Source organism: Magnolia sinica, chromosome 4, assembly GCF_029962835.1.
Source record: "Magnolia sinica isolate HGM2019 chromosome 4, MsV1, whole genome shotgun sequence".
Lineage (NCBI taxonomy): Eukaryota > Viridiplantae > Streptophyta > Magnoliopsida > Magnoliales > Magnoliaceae > Magnolia > Magnolia sinica.
Window position 1 is genome coordinate 57,571,723 of NC_080576.1, and position 12,186 is coordinate 57,583,908.

Below are 12,186 nucleotides of genomic sequence, written 5' to 3' on the forward strand. Positions count from 1 at the left end.
GACTCACATATAACCTCTGTGCATAGGAGACCTATATATATATATATATATATATATATATATATATGAGAGAGAGAGAGACGCACAACTATGCACCGGTTCGCACGTAATCAACTATTGGATAAGGCAAGCGCTCTTATGCACGAGTTTGAAAGAGCAGGTTTCCTTCTCTGGCATGCCTCTTCATCTTATTCTCTAACTCTCCGAAGGATGCGGCGAAAGCTTTTTCACATGAAATTCTTCCACTGGGATGTTAGGTGGGTCCCACCATGATGTTAATGATAATCCATGCCACCCATTAATTTTTAAAATAATTTTATGGTATGAACCCAAAACTAAGGTAGATCAAAATCTCAAGTAAGCCACACAGTGTTGATTGAACTCTCACCATAAAAAACTTCGTGGGGCTACCAAATTTTTGGATCAAGCTGATATTTATTTTTTTTCATCATCCAGGTCTGTATGACCTAATCTATAGGTTGGATGTCAAATAAATATCACGATGGGCCCTAAAAAATATTTAACGGTGAGAATCATTATCATTGCTGCTTCCCGTGGTGTGGTCCACTTGAGATTTGGATCTGCCTCAGTTTTGGGATAATGCCCTAAAATGATAAGGAAAAACGGATGGACAGGGTAGATTTCTCAAAAACATTGTGGATAAAAGCGTTTATAACTTTTAGGCATAGAAAACATTTTTGCCCATATGGGTCTGATACGCCCTGTACCGTATCATTCTTGGGCCCATCCGATACACCAACCAATACAGTTATGAAAACCATGGATAAGATCTTGCATCTTATATTTCTTGTAAATGAGATCCTGGATATTATGTCCATCAATGGATTGAATTGGTTTCGTAGTCACCCAGTCCAATAAAACTGTTTTCTCATTTTCCTTCTTTCTTTTCTCTACTTCTATCTGCACTACATTATAGTTTCTCTACCATTCTGTTACTTTGTTAGAAATTTCTACTTGCATCACATATGCGATGCTAGTCTCTGATTTAAAAATAAATAAATAAATACACCTACCCAATGTTGGTTTTAATTGTAACCATGTGCATCCCTATTCAGACAGTTGTTAACAATAAAAGATGCCTGCGATAATGCATATATAATTCTTATTTATTTATATCATGTTTATGCGTGAAAACTTGTGCCTTTATTTGCAAAGTAACGAAAGTCTGTTAAACTTGTCTGCTGTTTCTTTTTCTCCCGGGAACTCTGTTTATTTCTATTTGTATTTTTTTTTTTTTCTAAGTTTGTTCTTGGGAACCTTGCCAAGCCCACGTGTATGTGCAACAAAGTTCTTGTACGTGCCACGATATGTTTGGGATCCAATCCATCCATCAGAATGGTACCACTGTATTGATACCTTAGCCATATAATCAAGCTGATCCACTGGTCATGTGGGCCACAGTTTACAAAACAAATGTTTGGCTCTAAAATAATTAGCTGAAGTTTTCTAACACATCCACCTGTTTCCAATACCAGGGCCCCACATGCTGATTGGATCAGGTTGTACTTTTTTGGAAAACGTATAAGGTCAGACCAACCTCATGGATGGATTAGATCTTGCATGTGCCACGTTGGTACATGAGCTTTATTGCACGTGTGCGCTTCGCAAAGCTATGTTCTTGACGTATACCTCTTTTTTCAAATTGGAAAGGAGGTTTCTAATAAGCTCTTTCTTATTTTATGTTTTCCTTCGTCTTTTGACAGGCTTGTTAGTTGATGGTAATTTACAAGGAGTAGAACAGCTATACGGAGCTCTTTCTGCTCATATGCGGCTAAGATGATCCTGAAATCTAGAAATGGGATATCTCGAACATTCACAGTTGCAAAAGATGCATATGCCTCCAGTAATTCCCATTCCCTTTTAAAAATCATCAAAATCTTTTCTTTTTAATAGTCTAGATGATTGGTAAGTTGTTCAGGATTACTCATTTCTAAGTAATTTTATACTTGCCGTCTTCCGCTAGATTTGTCGGACGAAGAAGAATCTGATTACGAGATCAAGTATAAACTTCTATACATGGGTTCTGTTGAACCGTGAGATTGCATTGATGAATGGGTTGCCCTGAATGACCTTCCCAAACCAACATATATTGAAGCTGTTGGCTTTACAAAGCTCAAATGGTGACAAGTGCAGCCCCTAATACAAGGGAGAAAGAAAATATGCTATATTATTTTTTTACCAATGACTGCTACTGCTGTAAAGAGGACTTGCTTCTTTTTTCTGATATTTCTACGCTTCACAACACGGCTATTTATAAGATCAGCTAGTGTTCACAAAAGACATTGCTGCCCCTGTCTAGTACATTCACCAGGAGTAAATGGCATTGGGCAGCCAAACAATTCTTGCGGAGAAACCAACAGTTTGATGAATCTGGATGAGTCAGGGATGATGCCATCTGTTGGATGAATCTGAATGAGGCAGTTGGATGAATCTGAATGAGGCAGGGAGGATGCATCTGTTGGATGAATTTGCAAAGACAAGGAGGATGCATCTGGTTTGCATGCTCTAACACTCCCCTTCAAAACAAAACCGGCTTCATTCCAAGCATAGATCTAAGTTTCTTGAATGTATCAGTCGGCATTGCTTTGGTGAAGATGTCCACCACTTGTTCGGTGGTATAACAGTACTCTAACTTCACTGATTTCTACTTTACTTGATCTCTTAGGAAATGATACATTGTATCAATATGCTTACTCCTTCCATGTTGTATTAGATTTTTTGCTAGCTCAATTGCCAACTTGTTATCCACGTATATAACTATGGATTCTTCCTATGGATGTTTCAGCTCCTTTAATAGGTTCTTCAACGATATTACTTCATAGACTGTGGACGATGCTATCACATACTCTGCTTCACACGTGGACAAAGCAACTACACTATGCTTCTTTGAGTTCCATGTGAATGCTGTCGATCCAAGATAGAAAGCATAGCCTGTGGTACTCTTTCTTTCGTCTTGGTCACCACCCCAATCACTATCAGAGTATCCATACAGAATTGTCTCATCATCGTATGGATAAAAGAGACCTAACTCAATAGTCCCTTTAATATAACTTAGAATTTTTTTTCGCAGCTAGCCGGTGTAACTCTTTTAGCGCTTCCATATACCAGCCTAGAAGCCCAACACTACAGACTATATCTGGCTTAGTGATTGTGAAGTACCTTAGGCTTCCGATTAGGCTCTTGAATAAAGTTGTGTCAACATTTCTTCCTTCGCCATCTTTTGTGAGTTTCAGGCCTGTTGCTACAACGTATTTATGGCTTTACAGTCGGTCATCCGAAACTGCTCAAGAAGTTCTTTTGCATAATATTGCCGACTTGTTGTTTCACTTCGATGCCTAAGAAGGACATCAATCCACCGTCAGTCATCTCGAACCAATTGAACATAACTTGTTTGAATTCTTCAAATATTGTCTGGCTGTTTCTAGTGAACACCAGATCATCAACATATAAACAAGCTATAAGCATATCGCCATGGGTATTCGTAGACAGCATACTTATATGGACATTTGACGAAACCATTCTCTTGAAGATACCTGACGATCCATGCATTCTAGGCACAAGGGGCTTGTTTCAACCCATACAGGGCTTTCTTCAATCAATACACCTTGTGTTCCTCCCCTTACATGACAAAGCCTTCAGGCTAGTCAACGTAAACTTCTTCTTCGAGTACTCCATTTAAGAATGCAGATTTCACATCCAGTTGGTAGATCATCCAACTATGATGAGTTGCAAGGGAGATAATCATCCTCATAGTGTCAAGGCGAGTAATTGGGGCGAAAACTTCTTCATAGTCTATCCCGTATTTCTGTTTGTAGCCCTTTACTACGAGCCTTACCTTATATCGTTCGATCTTACCATCGGCATTCTGCTTGATTTTATATACCCATTTGAGACCAATGGTCCTCTCGCCTTTACGGAGTGAGATCATCTCCCATGCGTGATTCTTCTAGATAGAATGGATCTCTTCTTCCATAGTTTTTCTCCAACATTCTTCATTCACGACCTCCTCGAATGTGAGAGGCTCATGGTCCGCATACAGGTAGAACAAATTCACTTCCTCAATTTTGTAACGTTTCGGAAAAATCCGTACAAGGACCCGAGTACCACCTCAGGCAGAAATCACCCAGGACCAAAACCTCTAGAAATTAGGATAGTTTTAGCAAGTGCTAAACTAGTGTACTTGTGAAATTAACACTAATCACTTTAAATATGATCTGCAAGACCCAAACCGTGTAGTATCATTAACGCTACGTTACCCTGAAATCTAAAATCCATCCCTAAACCAAGTTGCTCTCGGGAGCACACCGAAACTTCGTATCGGACCTGGACAGCACGTCGAAAGTCCAATTTCCCCGAAACTATACGGATATGACCGCATTACTGGACTTGACAACTCCCTCGGAAATCAAGTCCTGACTGTGTCTAGAAATGCACAACTTGAGCTCAGAGCAAAGTGTGTGAGAAGCGTGAAAATATTTAGAAATAAAATCTGAATTTAAGTAATCTGAGTCGTATCACTTGCGGACCAAATATAAGGATTCAGACCGTTAGAATCTGACCCAAATACACCCTCGGATCAGAAGAAATGTCTCACACATGTCTGTGTACTTGTAGCCCTGATCGAGTAACCGTGACTGTTGAACTGAAACTGGTCCGCCATGGCTGATCTACAAACCCGATCGGAACGAAAACTCAGCCTGACCTAGATTCATGGTCAGGGAGCTTAAGTCCGACCGCACGTGAAAAAGAGGCCACTAGAAGTGCTCCGTTCGACCAGAACAGTCCATATTTAGATTTAACCTAAGTATACCTTGACCCTGGGACCATTTCCATCAGTCCTGGGCCTATATAAGGATCTTAAACCCTCTCTCTCTCACCCCATACGAATTTGAGAAACCCTAGGAGAGAGAGGAGAGAAAAGAGAAGGGAAAAGAGAGAAAGTGAGAGAGTGAGAGTTGGAGATTCTTCCTGGGATCCGATCCTGCTACACCACGCACTTAACTGCCATTCCTGTATCGCTATACAGGCGATTCTGACTCTGTACTTGGGTAAGAAAACCTAACCCTAACTTGTCTTAGGGTTTCCGACTAGCGTAATAGATGAATTAGTTAACCTATTCCCTGTTATAGGTTATTGTGGTGCCGTAGACAAGACTTAACTTTTAAAACTGAGTTCGCTACGAGTCTACGGGCGAAAGGTGCGGACTATAAATGTTTAGGTTATGGTTTTCAAGGCCTTCAATGTCAGTTAATGATTTATGACTGACTTGAATTGTTATTACCTACTTAGACACGTTGTTCCCGAACTTTACATATATATATGAACTATGTTAAATATTGTGTATTCTTGTGTTTGTTGAAATGTTTGTATGTGTATGGATTCTGGATATGGATTTGCCATGATTAACTGTTGTAGACATATGGTTGAAGTATATGTGACAATTCCTTAGTGAAAGAATTTTCCCTAATACATGCTATCACCAACATACGTCATGTATGTTGGAATATGTAGTCTAAGTGTTTGTAGAAATATCTGAATGAACAAGTGTGTAATAAATTGTACGTTATATGGGCGTTGAGAAGAGATTCTCAACTATCTTAACGATGTGTATGATTTCCTCCATGTAACTTACATTCTTTGTCTGTTTTACTTAGGGACTACATATGTGTGAATTCATGTTTAAGTTGAAATCCATCAAATGCTCATATTGCTAGTATGATTGGAATTGTTGATCCATTACTGTTTTGATTAGCTTGTATGATTATCTGTTATAATTGAATGTGTTTGGGACTACGGAATAGTCCAGGCAATCGGTAACAGGCATTGAATAGGTGGCTGAGATTGATTTTGCAACATAAGATGTGATCGATGAATCCGAGCCGTACTTGGGATGTTGGCAGTGGTTAGGTCACACAGAGTGCTTATGCACTTCATGTCGATCAACTCAATGTGCGCTCGTACTAGTCAAGCTCGTCAAGTAACCCGATTGACCCGATGTATGTTCACCATGTATGGATGCTACTGCTTAAATCTAAGGTACCAAATTCACCAATGAAAATCCTTTTAAACCTTGGTACCTCGATCCGCTAAGACTCATGAGCCGGGCATGGTAGTATGGGACACCGTGGTTGAGCTGTCGGCCTACGCTAGGGTGACGAGCCTCCCCGAGTGACCAGTGAGCAATCCAGACTCGTGAGCCGAATACGGTGGGATGAGACACTGTATTTGAGCTGTCGGCCTACACTGATAAGGTGACGAGCCCTTTGTAGTGACCTCGAGTGTACACTAAGACTGCATAGAGGCGATGGGCCCTTACATAGCAACAGGAGTATACTAGGCCTGCACTGATAAGGTGATGAATCCTTTGCAGCGACCTAGAACCGTAACAACGTATGAGATTTACTAGGATTGACGACCCTAGATTAGATCATCGTTTGAGAATTGATATAAGGGAGGTACCTTAGCTTCCCAATCCTGTTGCATGAAAAGGACTAATAAGAACTTGGTAATCACGTTCATGCACCGCACTGCATGTGCCATTTGGCGTTGGGCAGAGCACTGAGGAAGTGACTGACATGCGCAACCGTTAAATGAAGATCGCAGAGGGAGTGCAGGTGAGGGCATGCATCATTTATTCATACCATTCTTGCATTAATCAGAGTACTTAGGAATGTTTGATTGTATTGTTTTATCATTACTGCTTGACTGGATTGATAACATGTTAACCTTTGCTTTATTGTTCCACTGAGTTGATCACTCACTCCCACGTTAGGGGACTGTTGTACACACCAACCAGACTTTGTCTTAGATGCAGATGGAGACCCAACTAATGAGGCAGAGGCGGACTTCATAGACGATGAGGATGCCTTCTCATATATGCAGTATTCAGGCGGGTTTGCATAGACCGTTCCGATCGGCGGGGCTTCAAGGTTATACTTGTAGTGGACTATTACATTTTGACATTTTATAATTTAAAACAGTACATGTAATTATTGACCTGGCAATGCATATATATTTTGGAGACCTATACTGAGTTATAACGCGATACATATTTAAGTAAGTCTTCCGCTTGCGTATTACAATTGTCCCTGGATTATGTATTGCTGATTTGGCTTAATCTTATTCATGTTTATGCACTAATACAGACAACATTTAATCATCATAAAATATGTTGCATAAGTGATGCGTTGGAACTCAGGAGTTGGACTTTTACTTGACCTCCGATTTTCAAGGCGTTATAAGTTTTTGCGTAGATCTCATTGAGGCTTCTCATTTTGATGGGAGCTAAGGGTGAAGGAGAATTGGACGAAGATGTGCTCGCTGAATTCTGATTTGATAAAGTACTTCCAGGGGAGACAGAACATACTCCTAGACTTCTGCAATCCGAAGGGAGTGATGTGGGTGTCTACTCCTGATTCACATGCCTCTCTTCTTTATATTCTTCGGCTTCGGCTTAATTTTCTTTGGCCGAATCTTCCTGGTTCCACTTCCTGGCTTCTTCCTTGCAGAACACCACATCTCTACTTACCACCACCTTGTTGGTTAGTGGGTTGTAGAGCTTATATGCCTTTGACTCTTCACTGTAGCCAATGAAGATACACTTCTCGCCATGATTATTAAGTTTTTTTCTTCTTGCTTCTGAAACTTAAGCGTAGGAAACACACCCAAAGATTTTAAGGTGAGCCACGCTCGGCTTGTAGCCGCTCCATTCCTCCTATGGTGCCATGAACTTGACGCTCTTAGTGGGACACCGATTGAGTAGATATGCAGTACATGCAACTGCCTCTTCCTAGAAGATCTTCGGTAGGCCTTTCTCCTTCAACATGGTCCTCGTCATGTCGAGGATGGTGCGCTTCTTCCGTTCCGCAATTCCATTCTGTTGTGGCATGTAAGCTGCAGTGTGCTACTGCTTAATGCCATGTTCTCTGCAATATTCTCGAAAAACATTTAAGGCGTACTCCCCACCTCTATCGGATCTGAGGACCTTAATTTTGTAGCCACTTTCATTTTCAACTCGGGCTTTGAAAATTTTAAGATAGAAAATGCTGCAGACTTTTCTGTAATGCAGAATAACCAGAGTTTTCTACAGTAATCATCAATGAAGGTAATGAGATATCTATTACCTCCAAGAGATGGTGTCTCCATGGGTCCACAAATATCAGTGTGAACTAATTGTAATGGCTCCTTTACTCTTCGGGATACTCCAACTGGAAATGAGTTCCCTTGCTGCTTGTCAAGTGTGCACGCCTCATACATGTTCTGAAGCTTCAATAGCAAGCAATCCATGCACCATGCTTGATGAGGACAGGAGCTTAAGGCCATCAACGCTCAGATGGCCAAAGCGAATATGCCACTTGCATGATTCATTGTTGGAACGTGCAAAAAAACACTTCTCGAGCCTTGTGTTTATATGGAGTAGGAACATTCGATTTTTCACCATTTGGACCCGTGCCACATGTCTACTGCATGTATCTTTTATTGACATAACTGAGTTCTCCATGTGTATCATATACCCCTTTTTAATTAGTTGGCCGATGCTGAGGATGTTACTTTTTATGTTGGGTACGTAATATACATTAGAGATGAATTGTGGCTCACAATTTTTCTGGTAAATTTTGATTTTACCATTACCTTTCACTGAAGTTTTTAATGAGTCTCCGAATGTCACATCGCTATGAACTCTTTCTGTGAGTTCCATAAATAGCTTTTTGTCACAGCACATGTGATTGCTTGCACTCGTGTTAAGATACCACACATGTGATTGATCACAGCCTTTCTCTTATACAAGGAAGAGTGTGGTTTTTTCCTCTTCATAATTTGATGTTTCGGCATAGTTAGATCATTCATCTTGATTCATTGGCTTGCTCCAACAATCTAATGCATAATAGCCAAACTTGTTATAATTTCGGCACTAAATATTTTTCATATTTCCATGACCTCGTGTGGATCAGCCTCTATCATTTTTTCTACCATGAAAATTAGTAAAATTTTGTTGATTTTTTGGATTACTTGGATTATTTCTACGCCATCTTCCTCTTGCACGATTGTTATTAGTGTGGCCACCTCGAAAATGCGAGCTTTCACGACCATGATTGGTCTTTTGTTCATTTAGAGTCAATCTTAACTCCAATGCTTGTTCTAGCATTATAGATCCGGCATTCTTTTACATTCGTTGCTCATGAACTTGCAACGATCCCATCAACTCTTCAATAGAGAAATTTTCCAAATCTTTTGATTCTTTAATGGCCACAACTATATGTTTAAACTTGGTGGTGAGGGGTCGAAGCACCTTTTCAACCACATGAATGTCTTCGATCTCTTTACCATTTCTTTTTAAGTTATTAGCAATAACGAGTAGTCGTGAAAAATAATCTAAGATACTCTCACCTTCCTTCATGTGAGCGGCCTCGAACTCGGTTCTAAGTGTTTGTAGCCGGATTCTCTTTACACAATCCACACCCTTGAAGATTGTACTTAGTGTCTCCCATGCTTGCTTGCTTGATGTTGCTTCAGCGATCCTTTCAAAAGTGGATTCATCCAACCCTTAATAGACAAAAAATAATGCCTTCTTGTCCTTTTTTCTTTAATCTCTGAGGGTGGCTTTTGTTCAGCGGAGTAGGTGGCTTCTTGCTCCATAGTGGGTTCTACGTACCCTTCAATGACGATCTCCCATGGATTTTGTGACCTGAACAGAACCTTCATCTGCATGCACCAATTTTCATAGTTGTCTTTAGACAACTTTGGAATTTGTGGATGGATTGTGGTGGCTATTTTTACACGAACAAGTTTTTGATAGATAAAACAAATTTTCTTTTCTAAGCCTCAAGACGACCAAAACAATCTAATTTTTGGAGAAGGAAAAATAGAATTTTTTTTATTTTTTATTTTTTATTTTATTTTTTATTTTTTTATAACTTCTTCAATAGATTTTTCCAAAAAAAAAATAAATCTGTTGGCTAAAAACTGTTGCCGACTTCAACCAGAAACCTGGTGCTATGATACCAGTTTGTTGTCTTTACAAAGCTCAAATGGTGAAGAGTGCAGCTCCTAATACAAGGGAGAAAGAAAGAATATATTATATTTTTTTTCTCAACAAAGTTAAGGCTGATAACTGCTGTAAAGGAAAGCATTTACTACTTTTTTCTGATATTTCTACACTTCACAACACAGCTATTTATAAGATTAGCTAGTGTTTACAAAAGACATTGCTGCCCCTGTCTAGTACATTCACCGGGGAGTGAATGGCATTGGGCAGCCAAACAATTCTTATGGAGAAACCAACAGTCTGGATGAATCTGGATGATGCAGGGAGGATGCATCTGTTGGATGAATCTGCAAAGGCACGGAGAATGCATCTGGTTTGCACGTTCCAACAAAAGCAGGGCCATCGATTAATGGAAATGTTCCAATCTGTTCCAATCCAAGGTCAAGATCAAAATCATGAGGCTGGCAATGTGGTAAAAGTTCCAACCCCAAACTCAAGTTCTGGCCAAGGAAGAGTCTGAGAATAAAGCCACCAAAGTACTGGTGTAGGAAGATTATGGAAGGAAAGCATCTGAAGCTCCGTTATGGGAAGAGTCCAAAACTAAAGCCACAAAGGTTCTGTTGTATGAAGGTTCTGAAGGGAAATCAGCTGAAGTTCCATTATATGAAGAGTCTGAAACTAAAGCACTCGCTGCTCTGTTACAGGAAGAGTCTGAAATGAAAAAAAAAAAAAAAAGAAAAAAAAAGAAAAAAGAAAGAGAAAAAAAGAAAAAGAAAAAAGAAGAAGAAGAAGAAGAAGCTAGAATTGCCTTAATTGGGGGAGGACATGCATTTGGGTTTGGAGGATTTGGAACAGTCAATGAGCGATACTAGTCATATGTGCGAGAACTTGAGACCGATGTCCGATATTCAGAGGAAGGAAATGGCAGGGAAGCTAGCCATGAAAATGGCCACCATGTTTGCAGACAGTGACGATGAAGGCTTCAACTGATGGCTGAAGTTGTGAGTTATGTTGAAGTTTCTCAAACTCAATGGGGATAGTTTTCGGGGCAGGTTTTCCATTTTTTGGGAGCTGATTTTGTAGAGGTAACAAACTAATTATCTTGAAAATTCCCTGGTGTAGATCATTGCTTGTTACTTTCCTGTATGAGGGTGACAGCAAAAGAGCAATGCTTTATTTCCGTCGTTAGTAGTGAGATAGTTGAGTTCCTAGCGAATGAAGCAATATTGCTTGAATCATTGCCAATGGAAGGAGATGTTTATGATGAAGAGACCAGATTTTATGGCGAATGGTATCAAACCTCTTAATGGTAAAATCAGGTAATGAATCGAGTGAACAACTGCAGGCCACTACAGGGATGGGCCATGGTAAAGAAAAAATGTACTGATTGTCTGTTCATAAGCATTTGATGCATATGCCTTCTTCCCTGGAATGTTGCTCTGAACTGAACCTTTGGTTGACAGTCTAAAAATGGGCCATGTGTTGAGTGGACATGAACTTCCAATCTTCACTGTTTGAGGCCTCATTAACTCATTTTAAGTGTGGATGTCCTGATCTACTGCCGGAGTGCTAAGTGTGGATGTCCTGATCCACTGCCGGAGTGCACCCAGAAGGTCCGTAGGTTGATACTGTTTTTACTAAAGTACACTGGATGCCCCTTGGCTCCTAATTGTACAAGTTGTATCCCTAACATGTATCTATCTATCATATTGGCTTTCCCACCATAAAAAATAAAAAAATAAACCCTGGCAGGCAGAAGAGTAATCTCCGGAATGCCTTCAGCTCGATGTCAAATCTATCTGTAGGCACTAGTTGTGGCTGAGTTTGAAAACGATTTCCAGCTGAATACATTACCCATCTTTTTCTAATTTTGGCTCTCTTTTTTTTTTTTTTTGTTGGGGGGGGGGGGGGGTGAGTAGTGTTCTTGCAGCTTAGCTGACCATTGCGTCCAACTGCTTTTAAGGTCAAATTGAGTTAAATGGTGGGTCTCACCTGATGAACCGTTGGGTTTAATGGTGGCTTTCACCTGATGAACCGTTGTATCTGACACAGGTGTGCTACATGGGCGCGTGTGCCATGAATTGCATCTTCAATCACTCTCCATTTAATCTCCATTTCAATCAGAAGCAATATAAAGGAAAGCTCAAATGAAAAGTTATGGTAATTTCTTCAGTTTACAT